We start from the raw sequence: 11,984 nt of genomic DNA on the forward strand, positions 1-11,984 counted from the left end.
TATAAAAATTAAAATAAACTTACTATGTGGTAGTGAAGTTCTTAAAAGAATTGTTTTTGATGGTTTTTGATAAAGTTTACTTTATAAATAACTTATATATAAACTATATTAACTCCTTTCTCTTCAAGCGCCTTCTTCCTAAATATCGTCCGCATGGTTTGTTACAAGGAATTGCGTTTCGGGAATGTTCCGGGCGATTTCGGGAAAGTGCGGGCGATAAATTCATGACCAGATTTAGTCTGGGAAATTTTCGAGCTTATGGAAGAGAAGTGTTTCGCACTTGGAAGAGAAGTGTTTCGCACTTAGAAGAGAAGTGTTTCGAACGGAAGAGAACTTTGGGTATCAAGATAGAGAAGTTTTTTATACAGAAGAGAAGTGATTTTATACAGAAGAGAAGTGTTGATACACAGAAGAGAAGTGTTTTGACTAAGAAGAGAAGTGTTTTGATTGAGAAGAAAAGTGAGCCATAGGGGCCATCGCACAAAGTAGAGAAGTTTTTTATACAGAAGAGGAGTGTTTTTATACAGAAGAGAAGTGTTGTTATACAGAAGAGAAGTGTTTTGACTAAGAAGAGAAGTGTTTTTATTGAGAAGAGAAGTGAGCCATAGGGGCCATCGTATATTTACTCTATCTTTATTTTTTTGGGCGCACTACTTTGGTAGTGTTTATCCTCCTCATCTTCCAACTCGGAGATGCTACTGCCACAAAGTTAAAACATATAAAAAGAGAATCAAGATAGCTCAGAAAAAAGTAGTTACTGCTTTTAGTAAGTACGTATAAACCAAGCAAAATCATTGTAGTAATTGGATATACTCGGCAGATGATTGTTCAATTTCAATCACGGTTTATAAAAGTTTAGCAGCGAAAAAATTTATTGCATGTTATTATGTGTATCCATAGTATATTTTTTTTTTAATTTATGAAAAATTATGCACGAGATGGTAGTTATTTCAAAAGAAAAACAAAGCTCGGATATCATTTTTATGTTTGTTGTAGGATCTTGTATTAAGCAAAGTTACTATGATTGAATTTTCACTAATTACGCCAGTATCCTTTGATGTCAATTTTGAGTGTTCTCGCATATAATTGTATTGCTCGGTTGCTCGTGTGTCTGATTTAATAGCTGATCTGGAAAATGTCCCCGTTAAGTATAAACCGTCTAAGCTTGTGACTCGACTTAATGCAACATAGACCTGTCCTGCGTGAAAGCTCTTTCGGATTTACGCTACTTTTTGTTTTGATCTAGTTTTCTCTTTCTACGAACGGAAAGCATAATGTTATCAGTTATCTGTTCAATTGTTAGTATTTTAAAGTATTGAGTTTCAAAACACCTTCCTTGACCAGGGGACACGTATATTTCGCGTATGTAGTTTTTAACTTCTTGTAATGAATCAAATTTTAAAAGGACTGATACCACATTCTGTTATTTGTCCAAAAGTATTTCGGCCATGAGAATCAAATAAATAAATTTGTGGGTGCCCCCAAATTATAGCAAAACTAACGCCGCTTATAATGCCCAACATTCCCTGTCATTTATCGGAATGTGATGAATTTTGAAATGTACGTAAAGTAGTGCTATTATCTATAACAATATGAGAAATATTTTCTAAACTTGTATTTGTATGACCTCGTTTTCAACAGTCAAACTATTTGGGAGGTCACTTGCACTTAAGTACTGGTTTGTGTAACCTAGGCTCGTGTACAACTTTGTTCCTTCGCAGAGGATAAGATCACGATCAACTGAGTCCCCAAAAGAACCCTTTTTAATAACCGACCAAACCATCGCAAACAGGGAATTACACAAGCATTGTGTGCCAATAAAAGTTCCAAACCTGACATCTCCTTGATAAAAAGATTGCTGTACCGACTTTAAAACAGAGTAAGGCCCCGGATTAGTTTCAACATCACCGGAAAGTAAAAGAACCAAACGGCAGCAGTTTCTATACGCGGGGTTCACAATAGCAGTGGTGGCGTGTGACCAAGAAAAACAACCTTTAAAAACTAGAGAAACCTCTGTCATATTATTTAAAAACCACATAGTTTCAGCGGGCTTAATAATTTCAGTAAGTTCACCAGTAAGTTCACCAGTAATTTCATCAATAGGTTTACCAAATAAATCTGAATATCTGATTGTCTGAATATCTGATTGTCTGAATATCTGATAGTCTGAATATCTAGCTTTTATAATCTGTCGAGTTTCTTCTTTTTTGTACTCTGTCAAGTGTTGGTTGTGAATGTCGAACCTAAAAATAAGAAAATGGCTGCTTCATGGCTATATATTTATGCGGCGATTTTATATTCTTAAAAATCGCTGCACACACAAATTTAAATTCCTTGTAATTTTTATTTCATTGGCAAGGTATGTTTAAATTTACATGTTTGCGGAATTAGATAGAATACCAAGACGTCACGGTATTCTATCTAATCTGGCGGACATAAGATGAGTTGTGGGGTGACGTACATGTTGTGATTTTCAGTTTTTGCCAACCTCACGCATCACATAGGCAAAATATATAAGTAACATAAAAAAATCAAGTTAAAAAGTAGAAATTTGTTGAAACTTGCACTTAAAGCTTACCTCCCACTCCCAAATAAGTTTTACCTTTAAAAACGTTTACAAAATACTAGTTAGCCTGTTTAAATCTACGAATTCGCCGGTCCTACATATTCTGGTCTTCAGGTTAGGCTATTTTGTATAAGTATATATAAGGGTTAGCAAAAGTGTGTGCCAAAAAATACACCTCAAGTATTTTAGGTGTGCTTTTGGGTGTGTGCACTGGTTAAATTCTTATAAAATTTGTCATTTTGCAGGTGCTATCAATAGCACGCCTAACCCATTTTGTGTGTGTGGAGGTGTAGCGTGCTATTGCGCGGGTCTACCTAAAAGGCCTGAATTACCCGTCCATATAGGAAAAAAAATTAGAAACTATATGATCATGTGCTTTCTGCAAACTCTTAAGAAGATACAAGGGTTCAAAACTTTTCCTGACATCAGTAAAAAACAGCCAATGTACACAAAACTTTATCCAGAATTTGTTCACCTATTGCATCTATGTATAGCGTGAAGCTCTGTTCAAGAAAATGTGTCGGATCACGCGCTTTTGACAAACGGTTAATGAGATATAGATACAGGTTTTAAAATTTTGCTGACGTCAGCAAAGTTCTTCTCCAAAAAAATGCTTTACACTTTCCCAATTCGCGTTAATTTTGTACAACTGTAATGTAGTTTTTTGGAATTTTCGACGACCCCCCCTTAATCTCATGATTCGTTAATTTCCTGTAATTAGGTAATATGTTTTTACAATTTTTGCAAGAAGCTTGACTGTTGATCTGTCGACTTTTAAAACCGTAGCGTGAGCCCTCTCTAGGGTCAGTGGTTGGAATAATATTCCAAAACTTAAAAAGCGACACACTTAATGAGGCATTGTGTTGTGTAGGAGCTATTTTGATATTTTGTTATTTCTCGATGTTTATCTTGCGATTGCTAGGTCTGAAGTTCTTTAGTGTCTATTTCATCGTCATATTTCTTTTACATTTGTTTAATATGGTTTTATGCTCTTCGGTGTCTAAATTGCTTTGATATTTATCTCGCTTTTGCTTTAACATGGTCTTATGTATTTCACTGCCTAATTTACCTTGGTATTTATCACGCCTTAGTTTAATACATATTTGGAACTTGGGTGACCATCGGTACATTCAGAAAAATCATCAAATTTAAGCTTTCGAGTAATTCCACAAAATATTTTAACAGAAGTGTTTTCAGCAATGGTAATTTGTATGTATTGGATATCACACTGACTATTCGCAAAGATGCTGAATTTATCTGCATAAAACTGACTGATGTACCATTGAAAATTGTTTTGAATTTCAGAAGAACAGAATATCCATTTTCACAGGTTGATCTTGTTGATTTCTGCTATGAGCATCAAACAAGTAAACATGACTTTCATTACATATTTTGATGTACTAAAATTAATCCATTGTCGATTGCACACTAAGCGCCTAGTAATACTAATAATTTAGCAAGTTAAGATATATAAACTTGGCAATTTATTATTTCCAATACTGTTGGTAATTCATGGAACTCTATAGACCGATTTACCCCTAATTTTTAAAATGCATCGCCATAGTCTAAGAGTTACACATACACTGTATGCCAGCAGTTTCGCCAAATTTAGATTTAATAATACATTTGATATGACATGATGTAGGTCCCGGATTAATTTCTACGTCTCCACACAGTTTCAAAAAACAATATAAAGACAACAAAAAATGAAAAAAATGAAATATACCTCATATAAGTTGCTGTTGTGGCTCTTATGCATATCATTGCTTTAAATAAAAAATACGAACACATGCTGGATAAGCCTCTACAGTTATTATTTTTGAAAATAACATACTATATATAACAAATATGTGTACCAAATAAACCAATTATAATAACTAAGAAAATCGAAGTCAAAAGAGGTCAAGAAGGCTTAACCCTATTCGGTCCGTGGGGGGGGGGGGGGGGGGTGGTTTAATAACTCTTCAATGCAATGATGCATGGCTACAATACTTACTGAGTTTAAATATTTATCTATTAGACACCTGCATGCAAAATTTTTAGGTCCCATACCTTTCAGAAGCCTGGATATTGGCTATAACTCGAAACTACCCTTAAAAATCTCTATGAAACCCTTACAATCTCTTTAATAATAGCCGTCGTCTGTCTGTCTCTGCGCAACATGGCGGAGCAAGTAGCGAGACCCGCCGAAAATCCCCGCGGCCCTGCAGCTTTATTTCGAATCCCCGGCAGACCCCGTTTTTTTACCGGCCTTGCTTTGCCGCTCATTGTAATAAACCAATCACGAGGCTCCATTTTCACTAATGACCAATCCAAGTGCTTCGTGGCCTCAACATGCCGACGGGAGGAAACATGCTACCCCTACGAAGGCCATTTTGGTTTGGAAGTGATGGTGTGAAGTTTGTAGGTTTCCTTTCAATCCTCCTTATTTCTTCTGAGTACTTTTTATCCTATAGGATTATTTAGTTTGTTTTCACATGTTAAGGTGAATATTTCATCACGTTTTCTATCTACGTATAAATCTTAAACAAACCAATTTTAAGTTTTTGGCTAGCTACAAAGCGTACATTTTGAGGCAGCTAGCTATAGCTAGCTTTATTTATTCCTATACTTTTAAAGTTTTTATTCAGTTTGGTATATTATTATTTATTTTTATGTTGAAGTTGGGTCTACCTAGCTAGCTCCTCTTTTAGCTACATCCTGCTAAAAAGTGAAAGTAGCCAAATGCAGTTTGGCTGCAAGTGAAAGTAGCCAAATGCAGTTTGGCTGCACACAATTCTTAACAATTCTTATGCTAAATGCAGTTGGCAGCGGCCACTTTTATTACTGATTTAAAAATTTATTATGTAAAATAAATTTGCTGAGAAATTTTTTAAACTGAACCGGGTTAATGCCAGGCTGTTCACTGATTTCTTTTAAAACCGAAGCGATAAGGATTTTTGGAAAATGGTATTACCTCTATGCTCATGTATGACACGATTCACCTGTTAAGCGCTCAGCCTGGTGTTAACGACGGGCTGTTTCCTGTGTTTTTATTTAAACCGTTATGATAATCTCTTTAATAATAGCCGTCGTCTGTCTGTCTCTGCGCAACATGGCGGAGCAAGTAGCGAGACCCGCCGAAAATCCCCGCGGCCCTGCAGCTTTATTTCGAATCCCCGGCAGACCCCGTTTTTTTACCGGCCTTGCTTTGCCGCTCATTGTAATAAACCAATCACGAGGCTCCATTTTCACTAATGACCAATCCAAGTGCTTCGTGGCCTCAACATGCCGACGGGAGGAAACATGCTACCCCTACGAAGGCCATTTTGGTTTGGAAGTGATGGTGTGAAGTTTGTAGGTTTCCTTTCAATCCTCCTTATTTCTTCTGAGTACTTTTTATCCTATAGGATTATTTAGTTTGTTTTCACATGTTAAGGTGAATATTTCATCACGTTTTCTATCTACGTATAAATCTTAAACAAACCAATTTTAAGTTTTTGGCTAGCTACAAAGCGTACATTTTGAGGCAGCTAGCTATAGCTAGCTTTATTTATTCCTATACTTTTAAAGTTTTTATTCAGTTTGGTATATTATTATTTATTTTTATGTTGAAGTTGGGTCTACCTAGCTAGCTCCTCTTTTAGCTACATCCTGCTAAAAAGTGAAAGTAGCCAAATGCAGTTTGGCTGCAAGTGAAAGTAGCCAAATGCAGTTTGGCTGCACACAATTCTTAACAATTCTTATGCTAAATGCAGTTGGCAGCGGCCACTTTTATTACTGATTTAAAAATTTATTATGTAAAATAAATTTGCTGAGAAATTTTTTAAACTGAACCGGGTTAATGCCAGGCTGTTCACTGATTTCTTTTAAAACCGAAGCGATAAGGATTTTTGGAAAATGGTATTACCTCTATGCTCATGTATGACACGATTCACCTGTTAAGCGCTCAGCCTGGTGTTAACGACGGGCTGTTTCCTGTGTTTTTATTTAAACCGTTATGATAAATTTTATTTGGAAAATTTTATTACGCCTGTTACTCATGTATGACACAATTTACATGTTAAGTGCTCAGCCTGGTGTTAATGACGTGCTTTTTCCGTGTTTTTATTTAATCCGTTGTGATAAAGTTTTTTTACCTGCAATAAACATTCAACCTGGTGTTAACAACAGGGTGTTTTGTGTGTTTTTTATTTAAATTGAAGTTGCGATAAGTTTTTTTGGGAAAAGGCTATTATGGCTATAACGCATGTGTGACACCATTTACCTGTACTAAGTGCTCAGTCCGGTGTCATGATTAATTTGTTAAGGTTTACTGAAACGTACTCCCCAAAATAAAATAATATTGACTATTTTCTTTTCTTATGACGAGGTAACAACAGGTTGTAAACTGTGTTTTTATTTCGGTTAAAGTTGCAGTAAAGTTATATATATACATATATTTTAAAAAGTACATTACAACCGAAACACTATAATGTTGTGTAAGCTTTACTCAATTCACGACATATTCTGCATACCTGTACTAGAGCACTCCAATTATGGAGTTTTTTTAGTTTTTTTATGGGGTAACGACTGGATTTTTCCTGTGTTTTAAGTTAAACCGAAATTGCAGTAAAGTTTTTTATGAAAAGGGTATTATGTGTTCTCGGCCCACTGTCATGATTAAGTTTTGAACTTTTACGGAAACTTATTCCGCAAAATAAAATAATATTGGCCGATTGTTTTTGCTATGGTGGAGTAACAACGGTTTGTAAACTGTCTTAATTCAGCTTTTGTTGCGGGAAATTATTTTTTTTTAAATATCTTACAGTCGCAACACTGCAATGGTGTGTGCCCTCCACTTGATTTACGACATACTGCATACCTGTACTAAAGCGCTCCACCTCACCGGGTTGCACAGTTTGCGGTTCTTATTAAGCGCTCCTCAAGGCGTTCAACAACAGTTACTTGGCTTAACCCGGCGTTTCGACGCCGGGTCTCTATTACGCCTGTTACTCATGTATGACACAATTTACATGTTAAGTGCTCAGCCTGGTGTTAATGACGTGCTTTTTCCGTGTTTTTATTTAATCCGTTGTGATAAAGTTTTTTTACCTGCAATAAACATTCAACCTGGTGTTAACAACAGGGTGTTTTGTGTGTTTTTTATTTAAATTGAAGTTGCGATAAGTTTTTTTGGGAAAAGGCTATTATGGCTATAACGCATGTGTGACACCATTTACCTGTACTAAGTGCTCAGTCCGGTGTCATGATTAATTTGTTAAGGTTTACTGAAACGTACTCCCCAAAATAAAATAATATTGACTATTTTCTTTTCTTATGACGAGGTAACAACAGGTTGTAAACTGTGTTTTTATTTCGGTTAAAGTTGCAGTAAAGTTATATATATACATATATTTTAAAAAGTACATTACAACCGAAACACTATAATGTTGTGTAAGCTTTACTCAATTCACGACATATTCTGCATACCTGTACTAGAGCACTCCAATTATGGAGTTTTTTTAGTTTTTTTATGGGGTAACGACTGGATTTTTCCTGTGTTTTAAGTTAAACCGAAATTGCAGTAAAGTTTTTTATGAAAAGGGTATTATGTGTTCTCGGCCCACTGTCATGATTAAGTTTTGAACTTTTACGGAAACTTATTCCGCAAAATAAAATAATATTGGCCGATTGTTTTTGCTATGGTGGAGTAACAACGGTTTGTAAACTGTCTTAATTCAGCTTTTGTTGCGGGAAATTATTTTTTTTTAAATATCTTACAGTCGCAACACTGCAATGGTGTGTGCCCTCCACTTGATTTACGACATACTGCATACCTGTACTAAAGCGCTCCACCTCACCGGGTTGCACAGTTTGCGGTTCTTATTAAGCGCTCCTCAAGGCGTTCAACAACAGTTACTTGGCTTAACCCGGCGTTTCGACGCCGGGTCTCCCGGCTAGTCTCTTTAATAATAGCCGTCGTCTGTCTGTCTCTGCGCAACATGGCGGAGCAAGTAGCGAGACCCGCCGAAAATCCCCGCGGCCCTGCAGCTTTATTTCGAATCCCCGGCAGACCCCGTTTTTCTCCCGGCCTTGCTTTGCCGCTCATTGTAATAAACCAATCACGAGGCTCCATTTTCACTAATGACCAATCCAAGTGCTTCGCGGCCTCAACATGCCGACGGGAGGAAACATGCTACCCCTACGAAGGCCATTTTGGTTTGGAAGTGATGGTGTGAAGTTTGTAGGTTTCCTTTCAATCCTCCTTATTTCTTCTGAGTACTTTTTATCCTATAGGATTATTTAGTTTGTTTTCACATGTTAAGGTGAATATTTCATCACGTTTTCTAGCTACGTATAAATCTTGAACATACCAATTTTAAGTTTTTGGCTAGCTACAAAACGTACATTTTGAGGCAGCTAGCTATAGCTAGCTTTATTTATTTCTATATATACTTTTAAAGCTTTTATTCAGTTTGGTATACTATTATTTATTTTTATGTTGAAGTTGGGTCTACCTAGCTAGCTCCTCTTTTAGCTACATCCTGCTAAAAAGTGAAAGTAGCCAAATGCAGTTTGGCTGCAAGTGAAAGTAGCCAAATGCAGTTTGGCTGCAACACAATTCTTAACAATTCTTATGCTAAATGCAGTTGGCAGCGGCCACTTTTATTACTGATTTAAAAATTCATTATGCAAAATAAAATTGCTGAGTAATTTTTTAAACTGAACCGGGTTAATGCCAGGCTGTTCACTGATTTCTTTTAAAACCGAAGGATTTTTGGAAAATGGTGTTACCCCTATGCTCATGTATGACACGATTCACCTGTTAAGCGCTCAGCCTGGTGTTAACGACGGGCTGTTTCCTGTGTTTTTATTTAAACCGTTGTGATAAATTTTATTTGGAAAATTTTATTAAGCCTGTTACTCATGTATGACACAATTTACATGTTAAGTGCTCAGCCTGGTGTTAATGACGGGCTTTTTCCGTGTTTTTATTTAATTCGTTGTGATAAAGTTTTTTTACCTGCAATAAACATTCAACCTGGTGTTAACAACAGGGTGTTTTGTGTGTTTTTTATTTAAATTGAAGTTGCGATAAGTTTTTTTGGGAAAAGGCTATTATGGCTATAACGCATGTGTGACACCATTTACCTGTACTAAGTGCTCAGTCCGGTGTCATGATTAATTTGTTAAGGTTTACTGAAACGTACTCCGCAAAATAAAATAATATTGACTATTTTCTTTTCTTATGACGGGGTAACAACAGGTTGTAAACTGTGTTTTTATTTCGGTTAAAGTTGCAGTAAAGTTATATATATACAATTATTTTAAAAAGTACATTACAACCGAAACACTATAATGTGGTGTGAGCTTTACTCAATTCACGACATATTCTGCATACCTGTACTAGAGCACTCCAATTATGGAGTTTTTTTAGTTTTTTTATGGGGTAACGACTGGATTTTTCCTGTGTTTTAAGTTAAACCGAAATTGCAGTAAAGTTTTTTATGAAAAGGGTATTATGCGTTCTCGGCCCACTGTCATGATTAAGTTTTGAACTTTTACGGAAACTTATTCCGCAAAATAAAATAATATTGCCCAGTTGTTTTTGCTATGGCCGAGTAACAACGGTTTGTAAACTGTTTTAATTCAGCTTTTGTTGCGGGAAATTATTTTTTTTTAAAATATCTTACAGTCGCAACACTGCAATGGTGTGTGCCCTCCACTTGATTTACGACATACTGCATACCCGTACTAAAGCGCTCCACCTCACCGGGTCGCACAGTTTGCGGTTCTTATTAAGCGCTCCTCAAGGCGTTCAACAACAGTTACTTGTGGCTTAACCCGGCGTTTCGACGCCGGGTCTCCCGGCTAGTCTCTATAATAATAGCCGTCGTCTGTCTGTCTCTGCGCAACATGGCGGAGCAAGTAGTGAGACCCGCCGAAAATCCCCGCGGCCCTGCAGCTTTATTTCGAATCCCCGGCAGACCCCGTTTTTTTACCGGCCTTGCTTTGCCGCTCATTGTAATAAACCAATCACGAGGCTCCATTTTCGCTAATGACCAATCCAAGTGCTTCGCGGCCTCAACATGCCGACAGGAGGAAACATGCTACCCCTACGAAGGCCATTTTGGTTTGGAAGTGATGGTGTGAAGTTTGTAGGTTTCCTTTCAATCCTCCTTATTTCTTCTGAGTACTTTTTATCCTATAGGATTATTTAGTTTGTTTTCGCATGTTAAGGTAAATATTTCATCACGTTTTCTAGCTACGTATAAATCTTAAACAAACCAATTTTAAGTTTTTGGCTAGCTACAAAACGTACATTTTGAGGCAGCTAGCTATAGCTATCTTTATTTATTCCTATTCTTTTAAAGTTTTTATTCAGTTTGGTATATTGTTCTTTATTTTTATGTTGAAGTTGGGTCTACCTATCTAGCTCCTTTTAGCTCTACCTCTGGCTAAAAAGTGAAAGTAGCTAAATGCAGTTATAGGCAGCTACCAATTTTATTACTGCTATGAAAGCTTATGCTGAAAAATAAAATTGCTGAGTATATATTTTTTTAACTGAACTTGATATTGACAGGCGGTTTCCTGATTTTTTTTAAACTGAAGTCGCGATAAAGTTTTTTTAAAAATGGTGTTATGCCTATACTCATGTGCGACACAGTCTAGCTGTACTAAGCGCATAGTCCGGTGGTAACAACGGGCTGTTTCCTGTGTTTCTGTTTGACCGAAGTTGTGATAACATTTTTTACAGAAAAAAAGTACACACTGTTTACCTATACTAAGCACTCAGCTTAACATTTTTTTGAACTTTTCTCGGGAACATTCCCTGAAAAATAAAGAAGGTTGGCCAGCTGCTTTCGCTATGATGGGATAACATTGAATTGTAATCTGGGTTTTTATTTTACCTAAGTTGTCGAAAGTTATTTTTTGAATAGTATATTACACCGGAAACACCATAAAGTTGTGTGCACTTCACTTGATTTTCTACACACTATATGGCTGTACTAAAGCGCTTTACCTGAATGTGTGGCACAGTTGACGGTTCTTATTAATCACTCAATCTGGTGTTTAACGCTGGGTAACACAGCTACTTGTGGCTTAACCCGCCGTTTCAACAGAATGTATCCTGTGTTTTGTAAACCAAAGCTTCAATAGTTTTTTTAAATAGGGTCTTAAGCCTAAACGCATGTGTCGCACGATTTATCTGTACTAGGTGCTCAGTCCAGTGTCACAATTAATTTGTTAACCTTTACTGAAACTTATTTCGCAAAATAAAATAAAATTGACCAATTGTTTTTCCTATGACGGGGTAATAAGTGGTTGTAAATTGTGTTTTTATTTTGGCTAAAGTTACAGTAGAGTTATATTTTCAAAAATACACTACAGCCGAAACACTATAGTGTTGTGTGCGCTTTACTCGATTAACGACATACTGCGTACCTGTACTAAA

The sequence above is a fragment of the Hydractinia symbiolongicarpus genome, chromosome 12 (assembly GCF_029227915.1).
Source record: "Hydractinia symbiolongicarpus strain clone_291-10 chromosome 12, HSymV2.1, whole genome shotgun sequence".
Classification (NCBI taxonomy): Eukaryota; Metazoa; Cnidaria; class Hydrozoa; order Anthoathecata; family Hydractiniidae; genus Hydractinia; species Hydractinia symbiolongicarpus.